Consider the following 17,211-nt stretch of genomic DNA (forward strand, 5'->3'; position numbering starts at 1 on the left):
AATACTCTCCAAATCCCCTGAACATGGCAGATCCTCCAGGACAGGGTGTCAGTCAGTTTCAAATACATTCCGTGCACTGGCTCCCTTGGCCGGAGCCACAACCTCAAGTTCATAATAAGAACAAGGCCCCAACAGGACCAGCTTGAACAGGTCTCTCCCTTTGAGAAACAGAGCTGGATCAAACTCTTTTGGGACAATTATTTAACTTTCCAATGCCCTGATTTTCCTGAATGCATACTGTAGAAGTTACTCACACCCTATTACTGTTACTAGTATTTCCCCAAAGTGATCTTTATAAATTAAAATCTAAAGCTTTTTAGATATAGATTTATATTAATAATACATTATATATTATATCATATAATATATAATTATATAATATAAACATATAATAAACAATATTTCTATTAAATAATAGAGACAAAGTATGTTTATATTAAATAATATAAATTATATATTTAATATATAATTAAATAATTATAGATTAATTATAAATCATCTATTAGTCAACTGTTTTCAATTTTTATTTAGGCAATTCTCCTACCCAAGCTGTCATCAAGTATGAAAATTGGGTAATTTCAACTGGCCTTCTCTACTTCATAACAAAGGCTGAATGGTCCGCAGAGAAGCTCAAAAGGTGAGACAACTTAAAGCCTGCTGTGCCCATTAGAAAGAGTTCCAAAACTTCTTTATGAATGGTGACAGAACAAACCATGTCAAAACTGAAGCATGGAAATTACAGCATTAAACTTAATACCATTTTTGAAACGCTACAGGATCCTTAAGGACAATTGCATTGTATCCGTCAACGTGGTGTTTCCAGCCAAAAACAAAAACCAAAAAACACTAGTGTTTATCCTGCAGGGTTCAGAAGTCTAAAACACTCCATCTCTTTCAAGAAGCAAGTTGCCACCCACCTGGAAAAGGTTTCCAAAGAATCACTGACAATTAAGGCATCTGATTTCACTGACTCACCTATTATAGCTGCAGGAATGCTAGGAAGTCTCAATGAACAACTTCAGAAAAACGCCACCTGGAGAAAGAAAGTGAACAAAACATTATTTTTAATATACAAGGAAGGCTTACCAAGCAATTTTGTGTCTCATTAAAATACACGATATTTCAAATATTGGTCCCCAGTCTGCATGTAAGTTCCGCCTGCATTACAATGTAGCTTCGCCTTCCCAGGAACACGGATGCACTCACACAAGGTCTGCACCACTGATGAACCGGAAGAAATACGAGGGCCGTGAGGCATGTGCAGCCCACGAAGATGCACCTTACCACATCCTCTCCTGTCCCCTTGCCATGAGACCAACTTGAAAATACGATCCGTGACCCTGAAGGCACCGTATGAACAAACATAAAAGCCTCAAATAATCCAGAGACACTTTATGAGATGAAATATATCACTGCAAATGAGGAGTTTATCCAGGCAGCACTTTATGCCCTTTTCAGTGACTTTGTTAACTTTTTTCTAAGCTAAATTCACTAAGATGTCAAAGACTGGAGAAAGGGGGTAAATGGTTATTAAAACTCTAATGGGGTAAACAGAGGAATCAAGAAGAATTCCTTTAATGAAAATCGAAACAGCTTTTGGTGTTCTCAAAGTCTTTAGGTAACCTTGGGAAATTATAAGCCTATTAATACAGGTCACAAAACTGACCCAAATGTCTGTTCAGCATTGCTTTGAAATACTAAATATAAGTGGGACAAATTTCTAATATAAAATATCATCGCTGTCATTTGTTGGGATCTATTATGCACCTAGAATTGTGTGGCATCAGATTATAACCTTTCCAGACAGGCGCTATGTCCATTAACAGATGAGGAAGCAGATAGAAAAACAGAAACATTTCCCAAGCATCACATAGATGCAGGGTTTCCAAATCATGCTGTTTTCACTCTGCCAGTGGCCCCTTGAAAGCACCCCTTTCACTCTATTTAGTCTATTCATCACCTTCCTAAATAGAAATCTGAGGTTCCTTAATGCAAAAGTTTGGAAAGGCAACTAACTAGCAGATAAAATTGACTTGTACTTTCTGCCTATGTAAAATGTTTAGGAGTCCCTGCCGTGGCTCAGCGGTAATGAACCTGACTAGTATCCATGAGGATGCAGCTTTGATCCCTGACCTCGCTCAGTGGGTTAAGCATCTGGCATTGCCCTGAGCAGTGGTGTAGGTCACAAACGTGGCTTGGATCTTGTGTTGCTGTGGCTATGGTGTAGGCTGGTAGCTACAGCTCTGATTTGATCCCTAGCCTGGGAATTTCCATTACACCACGGGTGCAGCCCTAAAAAGACCCCCCCCCACCCGCCGCCAAAAAAATGTTTAGCCTAATCATGCCATTTAAGACTGTAAAGCAATATAGTACGTGAGTAAAAATTTATATCCAGGAGTTCTCTTGTGTTGCAGAAGGTTAAAAGATCCAGTGCTATCACTGCAGCTATGCTGTGGTGGAATGGGTTTGAGCCCTAGCCTGGGAACTTCCACATGGCGTGGATGAGGCCGAAAAATAATAATAATAATAATAACCCCCCAAAACCTCTTCTAAGTTAATTACTAGTTAAATCCTATGCCTTTCCCACAGTTTCATTTTACCCTTTTAGAAAACATCATGAGAAGTCATGATCGCTGTTTTTATCTGGAAAGGGCTTCTGTGGAACAAGCGGCTAGAATACTATGGATGGGTCTGTTATGAGTTCTTGATTAATGTCTCATTACCTCCTAAAATTAAATGGGCCACAAAAATACTTGAATTAGCACAGTTCAGAATCAAAGATAACATTTAAAAAAATCTCTTTTATATGTAACACAGCAAAGCTCTGGACAGTTAAGACAGATCTTGAGACTCTAACAACAGAGAAGGCAGGGTCAAATCCTGATTTCCACCTATGGTTTTCCGAAGTCACAATGCCTGGAAATCATCTCCTAGAGTATATAATTTGGCCTAAGGTTGGAAGAAAGGTATTTGGAAATTAGTTTTCAGTATTTCTGACAACCAAGTCACATCTTGTGAAACCACCAATGTGATCAGAAAGACAAACCATGCCAATCCTCTTACTGAATTTGGTTGACCAGATGGGGTTTTTTTGCAAGATATTTATTTTAAATGATTTTTATTTTTTCCATTATAGTTGGTTTACAGTGTTCTGTCAGTTTTACACCGTGCAGCAAGGTGACCCGGTCGCACATACATATATACACTCTTTTCTCACATTCTCCTCCATCCTGCTCCATCACAAGTGACTAGATAGAGTTCCCAGCGCTATACAGCAGGATCTCACTGCTTATGCATTCCAAAGCAACAGTTTGCATCTATTAACCCCAGACTCCCAGTCCATCCCACTCCCACCCCTTCCCCCTTGGCAACTACAAGTCTATTCTCCAAGTCATGAGCTTCTTTTCTGTGGAAAGGGTTTATTTGTGCAGTATATTTGATTCCAGAAATGACTGATATGGCTGATCAGATGTTACAGTTGCTTTTATTTTTTTAAAGCCATTTCAAAAAAAAAAAAATACAGTAGACTACAAATATATCAAATCACAGAGCCCTCAAAAGTTCATAAAAATTGTAATGTACTAGGCACTAACTGTAAGGCACTATTTTATGCACCTCATGGAGATTAACCCATTTATCTGTCACAAAATCCCTGAACGAGGTACTAACTAGTACTATACCCATTTTAAAGATGAAGCAGGCACAGAGAAGTGAAAAGACTTTTTCAAGAGTTACATGACTTATAAGAAGTGAAAATTCAAATCTATATACATTTCATATCTAATCCTAACAACTACACGAGGCAGGCAGGGCAGAAAATTTTAGCCCCATTTCAAATCTGAGGGAAACTGCCATTCTGAAGAGTAAAGACTGATTTGCCAAAGTCACTCTGCTAGTCATTAATAGAGTCAAGAAGAGAAACCAGGGCATCTAACTCTAATGCCAGTGCTGCTTTTTTATTGGCTTATTTTTATTTTACATTCTGTACATCAGTCTCTTAACTCCATGTGGAGAGTGGGTTCTGCCTTTAATCTCTGAGAAGACGCTTCAGGGTCCTCCCCTGATTTGTGGCAACTATAAAAACATCAAGTGCAGCATCACAAAGGCATTATCATGCTGCCATGTCACCATTTCTCCATGTGCTAATGTTTTTCACTTACTGGTTGTTATAAAAATTAGAAATATCTTTCTTATCATTCTTTAGTCTTCATTTTTGTAGATGAGTAGTCTGCTTAGTTATTTAAATGAGTCACCGCTGAATAAATACAAGTACTATTTCTTCTAGCAAGTATTCCAAAAAAATTTTTTTTGAGTTCCCATTGTGGCCAACAGGTAAAGAACCTGACTAGTATCCATGAGGATGAGGGTTCCATCCCTGGCCTCGCTCAGTGGGTTAAGGATCCAGTATTGCCACAAGCAGTGGTATAGCCTGCAGAATCGGCTTGATCTGGTGTTGATGTGGCCATGGTGTAGGCTGGCATGTACAGCTCCAATTTGACTGCAGCCCAGAAATTTTCATATGCCACAGGCATGGCCGTAGAAAGCAAAAAAAAAAAAAAAAAAAAAATTAAACCACCCTATTTTCGCACATTAAGGAGTTAAAAAGCTTTTGCTTCCCATTCATCCCCATTTGGTTCCCTGCCCTGGGGTTCCACTTCCGGAGATCAGGAGGAGAAACAATAGCTGCCTTTAGTGCTGGGAGCACAGCGCCCATGTGACAGGCCCCAGCTCTTATTTATTGCATTGAATTGCCAAAAACAGGAAGCTGAGTTTAAGACCCCTTTCTCAGTTATAAATTTCTACGACTTGACATGCACTGATTTGAATTGTTTCATGTTACTCTGTAAAACTAGAAGCAAGAAGTGTAAATTATCTTGGAAGTTGGGGGGATAGATTTCAGCTCAACTGAAGAAAGAATGTCATAATAAACAGTTGTCCCACCGAGGTCTAGGTTGCCTCTGGGTGGGTGAAGAGGCAGCTGCCTGGGATCACAGATGCTGTATAAGGGGAAAGTCTCAGCAACTGTCCTCTAACAGGAAGAGGCATTTCACAAACCCCACGATACCCTGTGGTCACCATGTCCACTCTTGGTGGATGGGAGCTCCCGTGGCAGAGCACTGCACAGGTTACATGACATTTTGCAATGCATTTTCTCATTTAATCCACTCGAGGAGTGGGGGGTAGCTGGAGTCGGGGTGGAACAGACATCATTTATTATTCCCATTTTACAGACTGGGAATTTGAACAACTTAAGATGAATCGTATACTTAGTAAATGCTGGAATCTGGGCTCCAGCCTAGGATTTCTGACTCATGAATCCAGCGTATTTTCAGTTAGGCAATACTGCAGTAACCAAGACATGATGCTTTTCAACCATCGTACTTAATTTTTTAATCTTTTTTTTTTTTTTGGCTTTTTAGGGTCATACCGCAGCATAGAAGTTCCCAGGCTAGGGGTTGAATCAGGGCTGTGCTGGCCTATGCCACAGCCACAGCAATTCAGGATCCAAGCTGCATCTGTGACCCACACCACAGCTCATAGCAAACACTGGATCCTTAATCCACTAAGTGAGGCCAGGGATCGAACCCTCGTCCTCATGGGTACTATTCGGGTTCGTTTCCACTGAGCCACACCGTGAACTCCCAACCATCATACTTAGTCATTAAGGATACAGGCAAAGATGGGCCCCAAAGACATGATGCGTGGAAATAAATACCAAGGTCATAAGTGGAAAACAAGATCTGGTAAGAGCCCTACTATTCTCGCAAACCATCCCTTCTACCTCACTAAGAAGTGCTCTATGTTTTTAACAGACACCCTTCTAAGGCTCTGCTTACAGGTGTCACCTCCAACAGTTACTGCCTAAATTCTGTTTTACTGAGCTATGTTGATACAATAAATGCTGGGGGAAGCTGGTTCACATTTTAAAGGGAGTCAGTGGCAGCATAATAAACACAAAGAGCAGTGTCTCATTTCTGCATCCAGAGTACAAAGTGTCACTCAAAGACTAGGCTGCTAGTTAAAAAAAAAAAAAAAAAAAGTCAATGAAGTGCATTGACTATTCTGACAACAGGTCCAGGATAACCTCATACTTGACAACAGGAGTTTAGCAGAAATGGGTCAGCCATTGAAGGACTGCTGAACCTTACAAGATTTTCCAGGAAAGATGTAAGAGTGTCAAATTTCACAAACCTGTCTACCAAGTAGAGAGAGTGGCAGACTGCCAAAGGCTGGACTGTGTTAACTCATGTGAAATGCTGGGAACTTGAACCTCTACAATGCCTGCCCCGCCACTCCACCACACAGGGGGTGACTGAAGTTCAAGTTTCCAAAGACCTCACAGACTACAACCAAATGTTGTTCATCACTGAAACTTCCTTTCACTCTTAAGGAAGGAGAAACGGCCTGATTCAAAAATCCCCACATCAACATAAAGCTGTTAAAGCGTACGTTTTTAAATATCTCGAGTACAACAGAATAGCCTACCGACAAGCCAGCGACAAGTCAGATTCGATTAGACTGCCAGGTACCACAACAGGTTTGCGCATCAAAGCACTGCTATGGCTCTACACACAGAGTCAAGGCCATGTTCATGCACTGCCAGCCATTCCTCAGCACCGAGTTTTTTGTGTTTTGGGGTTTTTTTGTTTGGTTGGTTTTGGGTTTTGCTTTTTAGGGCCGCACTTGCAGCATATGGAAATTCCCAGGCTAGGGGTCAAATTGGAGCTGCAGCTGCCTGCCTACATCACAGCTACAGCAACACCAATCCAGATCCAGCTGCAACCTACACCACAGCTCACGGCAATGCCAGATCCTTAACCCACTGAACAAGACCAGGGATCAAACTCACGTCCTCATGGTTACTAGTCGGATTCATTACCACTGAGTCACAACGGGAACTCCCTCAACACTGAGTTATAAATCTACTAGACTGGAAGCTCCTCGAGAAGAAAACTAACTCTAGCTTACTTGGATTTTATATCCTGCACTTATTAGCAGGATATAAGGTAAAGGGCAAGATACCACATGAATATTACCACGTAAACCCCAAGGATGATGGCATCAGGAAAGTTTCCCAGAGAGAGTCAGAAAAGGCAGGGCCGGGGGAAGAGAGAAATACTGGGTTAACAAGATGGAGAAAAATCATCTAGCAAAGGTGACAGCAAGAATTCCAGAAGGAGGTGACTCGGGGGTGGGGGTGGGGTGCCATGGAAGGAGCTCCAGGTAATGGTTACGCTGACTTGCAGGGGAGCCCTCGAGTGGGTGTGTTTTCAAAATACCAGTGTCTGGACCACCCTCTGAGAACGCCTGCCCTGGAATATCCTTAGAGTACAGGTGGTGGAGGAGGGTGACAAGGACAAGCGTGTGTCATTAAAGAGCTCTTTAGGTAAGTCTGAGAAACCTTTCTCCAGGTGGCAACCACGCTTAATATTCTTGTTTTTTAAATGAGTATAGTTATGTAATCATTTTGCAAGAGAAACAGGTGTGAATATCGCTGGGCACTAGCAATGAGTGAACCTCCTCAAACACCCCCAACCACTCACTCGAAAACAGATCATTTAAGATTGACAGGACTCATGTCGTCACAGGCAGGTAGGTGAGACCAGCACACCTGGGGTGAGTGCCAGGCACACAGGTGGCCCTGCCAGCAACCTGGACTGGAAGTGCTGACAAATCCTTTCTTTCTGACATTTCTTAGAAGTTCTACATTCCAAATCTGGGCATAAACTTTAAGTAATAACAGACCAGTGTTTCTAAAAATCAGATGCCAAGATTAGTACTCAAAAGAAAGAAAGTCTATTCATTAAAGGGATTTCCAAACAGGGTAACATGCACTCATGCAGGCCAAGGCACAGATACAGCAAGTAGAGAGCCTGCTCCCAGGCCGGCCATCAATGATAAACACCGTGAAGTCCAGGAATGAGTCCGTTTGCCTTGCAGGATGCTTCTCAAAGACCCTCCCACAGCCTCACCTCCTTATAGGAGAAGTTCATCGGAGGGCAGGGCTGTTAGGCTAGCAGGACAGGCCAACTCACCATTTTGGAAATGCCCCGCCTTTAAAGGATTTGCAATTTCCTGAAAGCACACCAAAGAAACTAGAGAAAGGGAGACTCTGCCTTTAAACAAGGCCAGCTCTAGTGGTGAAATGCAGAGTTTTCCAGAGGAAGCCCGGCTTCCCCATCTTTTCATTATCTTACATACGCACAGAAGCATTTATCTGTCCATCATTCCAGCCACTCCCAGTCCAAAAATATTGATTGGGCACCTGGGGAGGCATCTGCCAGGGACCCAGGAGACCAAAGCAAGCCAGGCATTATTTACTACTTTGCAGGAAAGCACTCTCTCTCAGGCATTGCTCAGCAGCCCTTCTGCCTGAGTGCTCTCCCCGCACCCCTGCCCCAGGCCCCCAAGACCCCTGCTGCAGGAAGGGCTGGTAGCCGATGCTTACACCACAATGTGCGTGGGTCACCACTGGCTCTTCCAGGCCCATTTGTACCTTAAGCTTCAGTCTTCATCATCAAAGGCTTTGATGTTTGCTAAACCTTTGATGTAAGCGGGTAGCGGGGTTTTGGTGTCACAGAACGAATGGAGGGGAATCTGCAGTTATACCACAGACAGCCCAGGAGGCCAGTGTCACGTGGGCTCAAGCAAGGCCATCCTCTGAATGAAGGGGGAGGAGTAAGATCACTTCAAACACTCCTTCCATGAGAACCGTATGAACTAAGCTTTTACCACTTTCAGGGAAAAACATTTCAAGGAAGTCATAAAATTCTGTATCACAACAAAACAAAAGGTACGTGAACTTTTAATGAATTTTTCCCCCCATGCCCATGGCATGCAGAAGTTCTGGGGCCAGGGATCAAACCTGTGACACAGTAGTGACCCCAGCCACAGCAGTGACAACACTGGATCCTTAACCTGCTGTGCAACCAAGGCACTCCAATAAAATGTTCTTATAAAGCTTATGATGGCACTAATCTCGCCTAGTAATGTACAGTAAAATTTATCAATAGCAGTAACTCCTAATACGCCTTGGCAGAGGAATGCTGTAATGAGGCCTCTTTACAACAACCACTACCCACAAGGAAAACAGAAGCACGGTCACTGTCCTCTAAGGATGGAGGGAATGAGGTAGATACTAAATCTGACATTTCCTCGAATATCCATGCCTACCTAAGTAGCAGAATATGCAAACCACACAGAAACACAATGACTTAGTATGAAAGAATAAAAACTGTTAATACATAACAAGCAAATGCAACTATTATATAGAAAGTGGATAAACAATAGGATCCTACTGTACAGCATGGAGTACTAGATTCAGTACCGGGACATTAACCATAATGGGAAAGAATACATATTTTTTAATGTATATATATGCATAGCTGAATCACTTTTCTGTACAGCAGCAATGAACACAACATTGTAAATCTACTACACTTTAATTAACGAATTTAAAAAACCATTATACAAAACAAATCTTACCACTGAGTCACTGTATATATAAAGTCTTCCAAATACAACTTAAAATGGGAGGGAGGCTAAATCTGCCCTGACAAATAAGAGAAAATGAAGGCAGACACACTAAAATCAAAAAAATATCAAAGCTACACGTGGAAGACATCAGAGCTTTCATGGAGAGTCCCCACAGCACTTCCAGCCCATTCCTAACGAGCACTCTGACCAAGGGGACCCCAGAGGTGACATCCCTTCATTTAGGAGAGCCACGGCCTGTCCTTCCTGCCCCTCCAGCCTCACCCTGGGTCAAAAACAAAGGCCAAGACCTGCCTTCCCTCCCATCAAGCTTTCGGGCAACACAGATGGGCACCTTCCTCGTGGTACCACACAGACACGGTGGAGTTCTTTCTCAAAACATATATAAATGACTGGTCTTCGAGCTGAGATGGCAGAGGCTCCTGCAACAGCTCTCAGAACAGGAACCTTGTGGAAGCCGTCTTTAAAACCAGAAAAGGAAGGTCCCCTGGTGGCTCAGTGGTAATGAACCCAACTAGGATCCATGAGGACATGGGTTCGATCCCTGACCCTGCTCAGTGAGTTAAGGATCTGGAGTTGCCGTGAGCTGTGGTGTAGGTCACAAATGCAGCTCAGATCCCGCGTTGCTGTGGCTATGGTGTAGGCCGGTAGCTAAAGCTCTGATTCAACCCCTAGCCTGGGAACCTCCATATGCAGAGGGTGAGGCCCTAAAAAGATGCTTAAAAAAACAAAAGGACACCAGAGAACAGAAGGAGAGGTGTGGAAGGAACCCTCCCCTGAGACGGGGCGCAGAGGGGAAAACCCAAGATTCTTCCCCCGAATTTTTTTTCTTCCCCATGGACAGCATTTAAGGTCAGATCAATGAGTTTATCCTCTTTGCACACACCTGTGCCCAGCTCACTTGTCCTGGGTTTGTTGCCCACTCCCTATCACAGTCCTGGTGCTGTGCTCCCCTCCTGGGTGGTCTGCTTGGACCCCACATCTGATGCTGTGTCTTCCAAATCTGCCTATTTGCCTCTTTATCCTTTCCCAACTCCATACTTGGAACTCTGCTCAAGACCCAACTCAAGTGTCACCTTCCACAATGCCATCTCACCGTCTCTAAGCTTCCCTGTGCCTTTGCCCTCTTCCATTGCTCCCTGTTCCGAGCCGGGCAGGCCTCTGGGTGTGGCTCTTCACACCCAGCACACTGGGTCATGATTATCTGCTGATCTGACTCCCAGGACCAAGGACATCCATCCCTACACCGGCTAACATATCCAAGCTATGGCTTGGGAAACATTGCAAAAAATGGCCATGACTCGATCCTTGACCAGGAAGGACTAACAGAGGAGGAGGCAGGCCTTTCTCCAGATCTGAGAGGGTCATATGGCTCCCCTCACTTCATTCAAGTCTCGGTTCAAATGTCACCTCCTTCCCTGACCACCCTCGCTGACGAGCACAGCACACATCCTCTTGGTCTCCAGCACCATCTGCCATCCTCACCCGGCTTTATTTTTTGCCATAGATCCTACCCCTGTCTAACAGCCATCCACAGAGATGGATGAATGGGTAGATATAGATATATCTACATATGTAGGTATAGATACAGATTTTTTCTGTTCTTTGTCCACTAGAATGTAAGCTCCATTAAGGCAAAGCCTTTCATAGGTTTAAGTCTGTGCTATATAGACACCTGATATCTGGAATAGCACCTGAGATTGAGTCTGTTCTCAATAAGTATCACTGCTGAATACATGTGTGGGCAGATGATAATGTCTTGACCAAGACAAGAAACGCAAGGAGGAGTTTCCGTCATGTCGCAGCAGAACAGGTCCGGCTAGGAGCTATGAGGTTGCTGGTTTGACCCCTGGCCTCACTCAGTGGGTTAAGGATCTGCCGTTGCCATGAGCTGTGGTGTAGGTCACAGATGTGGCTCAGATCTGGCGTTGTTGTGGCTGTGGCGTAGGCTGGCAGCTACAGCTCCCGATTCGACCCCTAGCCTGAGAACCTCCATATGTCGCAGATGCGGCCGTAAAAAGACAAAAAGACAAAAAAAAAGAAGAAAGAAAGAAAGAAAGAAATGCAAGGGAAAAATGGGAGATCAAGTGAGAGTAATAAGCCTCCATACGTTCACGGAGGCTTTTTAAGTCTGAAGTACAACTGGCCTTCTGTATTGTCAGATCACAGAATGTGGGAAATTATCAGCAGATGAGAGGTGACTAAAGCCCCAGTCAAGGGTGAGGTTACCCTAGAGTAAGGGAGAAGCTGGCAATTGTATAGGGGGAAAAAAAAAAGGCATCTGCTCCGGGGGATGTGTACTCAAAGACTGAATGCATGTGAAATATCTGATCTGTCTCTTCAAGGCTTAGCCAAATCACTCTGCACAGCAGGTGCTGGAGTTCCCATTGTGGCTCAGCAGATTCAGAACCTGACATAGTGTCTGTGAGGATGTAGGCTCGATCCCTGACCTCACTAAGTGGGTTAAGGATCCAGGGTTGCCATGAGCTGTGGCACAGGTTACCAATGTGGCTCCAATCCTGCTTTGCTGTGGCTCTGGGGCAGGCTAGCATCTGCAGCTCTGAACTGACTCTTTGAACTTCCATATGCCACAGGTGTGGCCCTAAAAAGAAAAAAAAAAATCCATGTAGACAGCAGGTGCTTGAAAAATGCTTACTGAATATATGAACGCCCTTTAAGACTAAGACCAATCATCCTAGTACCACCTTGCCCTCATAGCATGTGGGCCCAGCATGGACTCAAGAACCACATATTTACACCAGGCTGTTTTTCTTGTGTAGGACTCTGAGTTACTCCAGTCCGATCAAAGATTAAGAGATACTCCTGCATTACCAACTGTGAAATAATGCTATTATATTTTACTATCCAGTGGTGGAAAGAAAACAAGCAGGAACACCATTACTGAGAATGGGGTATAAGAGGAAAAAGCTCATTCCTATAAGGTAAGGGGACGTGAGCATCTACCATGGTGCGAGCACCATAGTTACAGACTTAAAGGTAAATCCACCAGGAGAAAAACTTCCTGGCACAGAATAAAAAGCAGTGACAAATGCGGCATTGGAGCTGAACGCAAAAGATGACTCGAATGCAAAAGTCCAATTTCAGGACAGAAAAAAATCACTGGTTGGCTCAGGTGGTATGCTTTTACGTTTGTGACTAACTGTAGCTTAATTGAAAAGAACCACCCAAAGGCAGTGACAGGGAAAGAGCCGTCACCATGAGTGCCCCATTCAGAAGAGCTCGTCAAGGAGGGGAAGGAAGGCCCAACGCCAACAACACTCTGATCACAGATCACGGAAGCAACTGGGTGAAGTGCCTGCTCTAAGTGCAGAGGGTGTTCCATCGCAGGGCACCCCCTGCCCCCAACGTCGCTGGTGGGGCAGAGAAGGAGGCTGACGGAGTGCTTCCCCAGCTATGCCTGCAGTATCTTTGCCTTCATCTCTTTTTTTCTGCATTAAAATTCCACTTAACATTTTGTTTGATGGAAGCATTCACTGTTAAAACAAACAGTTTGGAAGCTACTAACCTGGAGCAAATTAATTCTGGGATAAAAGTCGACAGAAGTTTGAAAATGCTAATTTCTATACTCATTTTCACAATCGGCTCAAGAGGAGAAGGATTACTGGGGGGTGGGTTGGTGCAGAGATTCATGGGTGCGTTACATTCAATCCGTAGTGTTTATAATGAAAACAAAATACGTTTCTAAGCAAAGAAGTGTTAGAGATACTTTAGTACCACCGACTTGTCTTTCCTATCATTCACAGAAAACAAACGAGAGCTAAATCTAATTGCTTCCCTGAGCAAAGATGAAATCCTACTGAGGTCTCATGCATGGCTACATTTATGCTAAGAAATAAGATAAAAATGCTCTGTGTTTAATTAGTAGTAAAATTCTGTTCATATAGAACCATTCTCTGGAGGAACTGTGTGCACTGGAATCATATTTTTTTTCCAAACGACTTTCATAAGACTCCTGTACACTCTTCTTTTACAGAGCAAAACCAAGTGTTTCTAATTTGCTACGTATACTGAACGTTATGTTTCAATGAAGAAGTGAAAACAACTGCTGAGAGCGATGGACTTCAAGGAGTTAAAACTGAAGCCAATGACTCTTCTAGTTGCCAGCCCTTCTCCCAACTCCTCGAAAGGAGGAGGGTACACTCGCAGCAAGAACAAGAGAGTGTTATTTCAATCATCTCTCTGCTAACTTTGCCTCGGAGGTTTTGTGTTCAGATCGGAGGGACCCACAGCCAGCAGGCTCTGAGACGCTGGCTCTCAGGAGATAGTTGAGATTTTCCTCAGAGCTGCTTTAGAGGAAGGTGCCCTCCATCCACCACCTAGACCCGATGCCAGCTCCTCCACGGCCAGGACGTTCCTGCTAGGTCCCAGGAGGAAAAGCTGAGTTTGGATATCCTTCCAGGCTCTCCAGCCCTCCCTGTGACCCATGGCATACATGTGAGAAGCAGCTGGTCAGGGTTAAAAGGACAGTCTGGCCATAGAGCGCTGCCCGGCTAACGGGCCCCCAGAGCCACTGAAGCCTGACCTTGGCCTCACCATCCCCATTCTCTAACCAAATGTGTTAACGGGCTGCAGATTCTTCAACTATGTCTCAGACGCATTTCTCAACACACACCACCCAAGCACTCACACACGGCCTAATTTTCTCTAGTAAGAGACCATTATTTTATTTGCACTTACCAGCAAATCTGACTATAACCAAGGGTAAACAGCAACCCACAGCCAGTTTAAATCCCTCTGTGCGTAAGACTCTTCTGCGTTACAGGATGCCTCACCGGAATCTCCAACAAACATTTTCCTCAGAGACAATTCTGCTGAAGCAGCAGTTCTGGTTCCTGAGCTTTCTCTTTTTTTTTTTTTTGGCCTTTTTAGGGCCACAGCATATGGAGGTTCCCAGGCTAGGGGTCCAATCGGAGCTGTTGCCACCAGCCTACACCACAGCCACAGCAACTCGGGATCCGAGCCACGTCTGCAACCTGCACCACAGCTCACGGCAACGCCAGATCCTTCTTAACCCACTGAGCGGGGCCAAGGATCGAAGTCACAACCTCATGGTTCCTAGTTGGATTCGTTTCCACTGCGCCATGACGGGAACTCCCCCTGAGCTTTCATTTACATGAACCATGCACACTACATCGGGACGTTTAGCCAGTCCTCCTGCTCTTGCTGTGTGTATTCCTCAGTCACCAAACATTTCACCGTCTCAAAGCTCTCTGTGTATGGCTCAGAACTGCTGACTGTTAGGGCGCGAAGAACCTCAGAGATGACTTAATAGAAAGCTACCATGTTTTCAAACAGAAGACTGAAGTCTGGAGAAGTGAAGTGACAAAAACATCTTGGTGGCAAAACCAAGGACAGCAGACCGGGCACTCCCTCCTAATCCTGTGTCCATGCCAGGGGATTAGAAACCAGGTTCCTTAAAACCCTAGGGTATTCAGATGTGCCTCAGGAACCAGGCAGGGGGAGGCTGAGGGGCAGCCCCAGGAGCAGCTGCAGTTTATCTGTTCATATATTAAACACAAATTTCATTTGAAAGAAAGGGCTTCACTATAAATAAACAAATATCTTGAAAACCACCACATGGCAGAACTAACTTCATATGAAAGGAAACTTAAAAGAGAGAACTAAAACCATAGGGTCTTATTTTAATGAATGTGTCCTTTTTTAAAAATGGAACTAAAACCATAGGGTCTTATTTTAATGAATGTGTCCTTTTTTAAAAATGGAACAGCACTAAAACCAAATGTTACGGCTTAGAGTTCCCTTTATTTTTGCTTGTCCAAGAAAATAAAACCAACCAACAAAAAAAAAGACAGACGAAAGGAAAGGGAAGATAATATGTTTTAGTTTCTATGTCCCTGGGAATGTCTTAAATCCATATTATACTGACTGCACAGTTTCAAGAGACAGAGTCACATAACATAACTGAAACTCCAAAAACAATTTTTTTTTAAATCTTTTTAGGGCCACACCTGTGGCAGATGGAGGTTCCCAGGCTAGGGGTCCAATCAGAGCTGTAGCCTACGCCACAGCCACAGAAATGCGGGATCTGAGCCATGTCTGTGACCTACACCACAGCTCACGACAATGCCAGATCCTTAACCCACTTAGGAAGGCCAGGGATTGAACCTGCGTCCTCATGGATACTAGTTAGATTGGCTTATGCTGAGCCCAATGGGAACTCCGCACGGTGTCTCTTTAAGGTGAGTAGGTGGGAGGGGAGTTGGTGTGTCACCATGTGGTGGGCCTGAGCTGGACACTGGGGCACTGGGAATTCAACAAGTCACCAAGGACTCTGTTCACTGTGGCATGGCATTCCACACACACACACACAAAACACTTTGCTTTGACTTTTTAATTTTTGTCATTCTAGACATACTGGAGCCAGATGATTTAAAAATCTTGTTTCAGACAATCTTAACTTTTTAGAGGGAACAGCTTACTGAACCAACCCAACCTCTCTGCATTTGATAGACCACAGCCAGCAAGCTTGATCATTTAGTCAAGCAATAGTTCTTTACAGGAAGTGCCCTCAAGCTAAGTACTGTTCTTTGGGGAGTTTGTTAATATGCTCAGTCAAGTCAGCTCTCTCCAAGCTAAGGGACCTCTCAGTGCCATCCTTTAAAAAGATCAAATGTCATCTTCTGAAAGAACAACTTCTTCTTCCTTCCTCCCTCCTACTTACTCCCAAATTTCCACAAGCAACATCAGTTTACAAGGCCAATGAGAAAGGGAGTTATTTTAGGGCATGGGGAAATCAACACATTTTAAAGAGGAAAACAGATCATGTAACAAAATACTGATTTTCCTTATGCTGTAAGGCTATATGAATATTAACATGAATTGTTTTATCAACTTGGGACTCTGCAAGATGCCACCATTGGTTAGCCTCCAAACAGACTTACTTAAGTGACCTAATTCCACAACCTCCAATGGTAGCCTGACTTGTGGTTTAGTTTTCTTCAGATTAAAGGGGACTGTTTCTCTTATCTTTAGGTTAAATAAGAGTTTAACTCTTGTTAAAGATGTCCCTTGAACCCTGAAACCAGTAACGAGAACGACCCAAAAGTGAACAACCAAGACCTATGCTACAGACTAAACCAGTGACAGGGGAAATGTGCCTGGCTTCCTAAGGATGGCCACGCTGTTCTTTCCACCCAGACACAAGTCTATGTGCACCACGGATGTCTGCATTCATGACTCAAATTCACACGTTTAAGAAATGATTCAAAGGCCCTGTCATGGCTAAGTGGTTAACGAACCCAACTAGCATCCAGGAGGACTCGGGTTCGATCCCTGGCCTTGTTCAGTGGGTTAAGGATCCGGCGTTGCCCTGAGCTGTGGTGCAGGTCGCAGATGCAGCTCAGATCCATTGTGGCTGTGGCATAGGCCATGGGCTAAAGTGTTGATTCAACCCCTAGCCTGGGAACCTCCATATGCCTCGGGTTCGACCCTAAAAAGACAAAAAAGAAAAAGGAGGGGGGGATGATTCTATAGCTCCTGGAAAGAAACCACCTCAAGTTCAATGAAGAGCTCTTTCTTAGTCACTGGGGAAAAATAACTCTCAGGCCTTCCACATTTACCAAATGGGAAGAAATTTCAGTCTTGGTGTCCTTTTCCTTGTATGTTTTTCTAAGAGTCCTCTAAGCAGTTCTTACTCAGGTTTCCTAAATTTTTTTGAAGGTGAACTTTCCACTG

General features: G+C 43.8%; 1 protein-coding gene across 4 annotated transcripts in view; it reads right to left on the reverse strand.

Annotated features, from left to right (window-relative positions):
- The window catches only part of LHFPL2 (LHFPL tetraspan subfamily member 2), a 176,672-nt gene that overhangs the window by 92,870 nt on the left and 66,591 nt on the right, over positions 1-17,211 (reverse strand). For 3 of the 4 annotated variants that reach the window (XM_047778170.1, XM_047778165.1, XM_047778166.1), the window contains one exon: positions 976-1,033. The gene's annotated coding sequence lies outside the window, so the exon portion shown is untranslated. Of the gene's footprint in view, positions 1-975; positions 1,034-14,193; positions 14,255-17,211 lie in introns of those variants that run through there. The other variant, XM_047778167.1, reaches the window with a different exon arrangement.

Source organism: Phacochoerus africanus, chromosome 4 (genome assembly GCF_016906955.1).
Source record: "Phacochoerus africanus isolate WHEZ1 chromosome 4, ROS_Pafr_v1, whole genome shotgun sequence".
Lineage (NCBI taxonomy): Eukaryota > Metazoa > Chordata > Mammalia > Artiodactyla > Suidae > Phacochoerus > Phacochoerus africanus.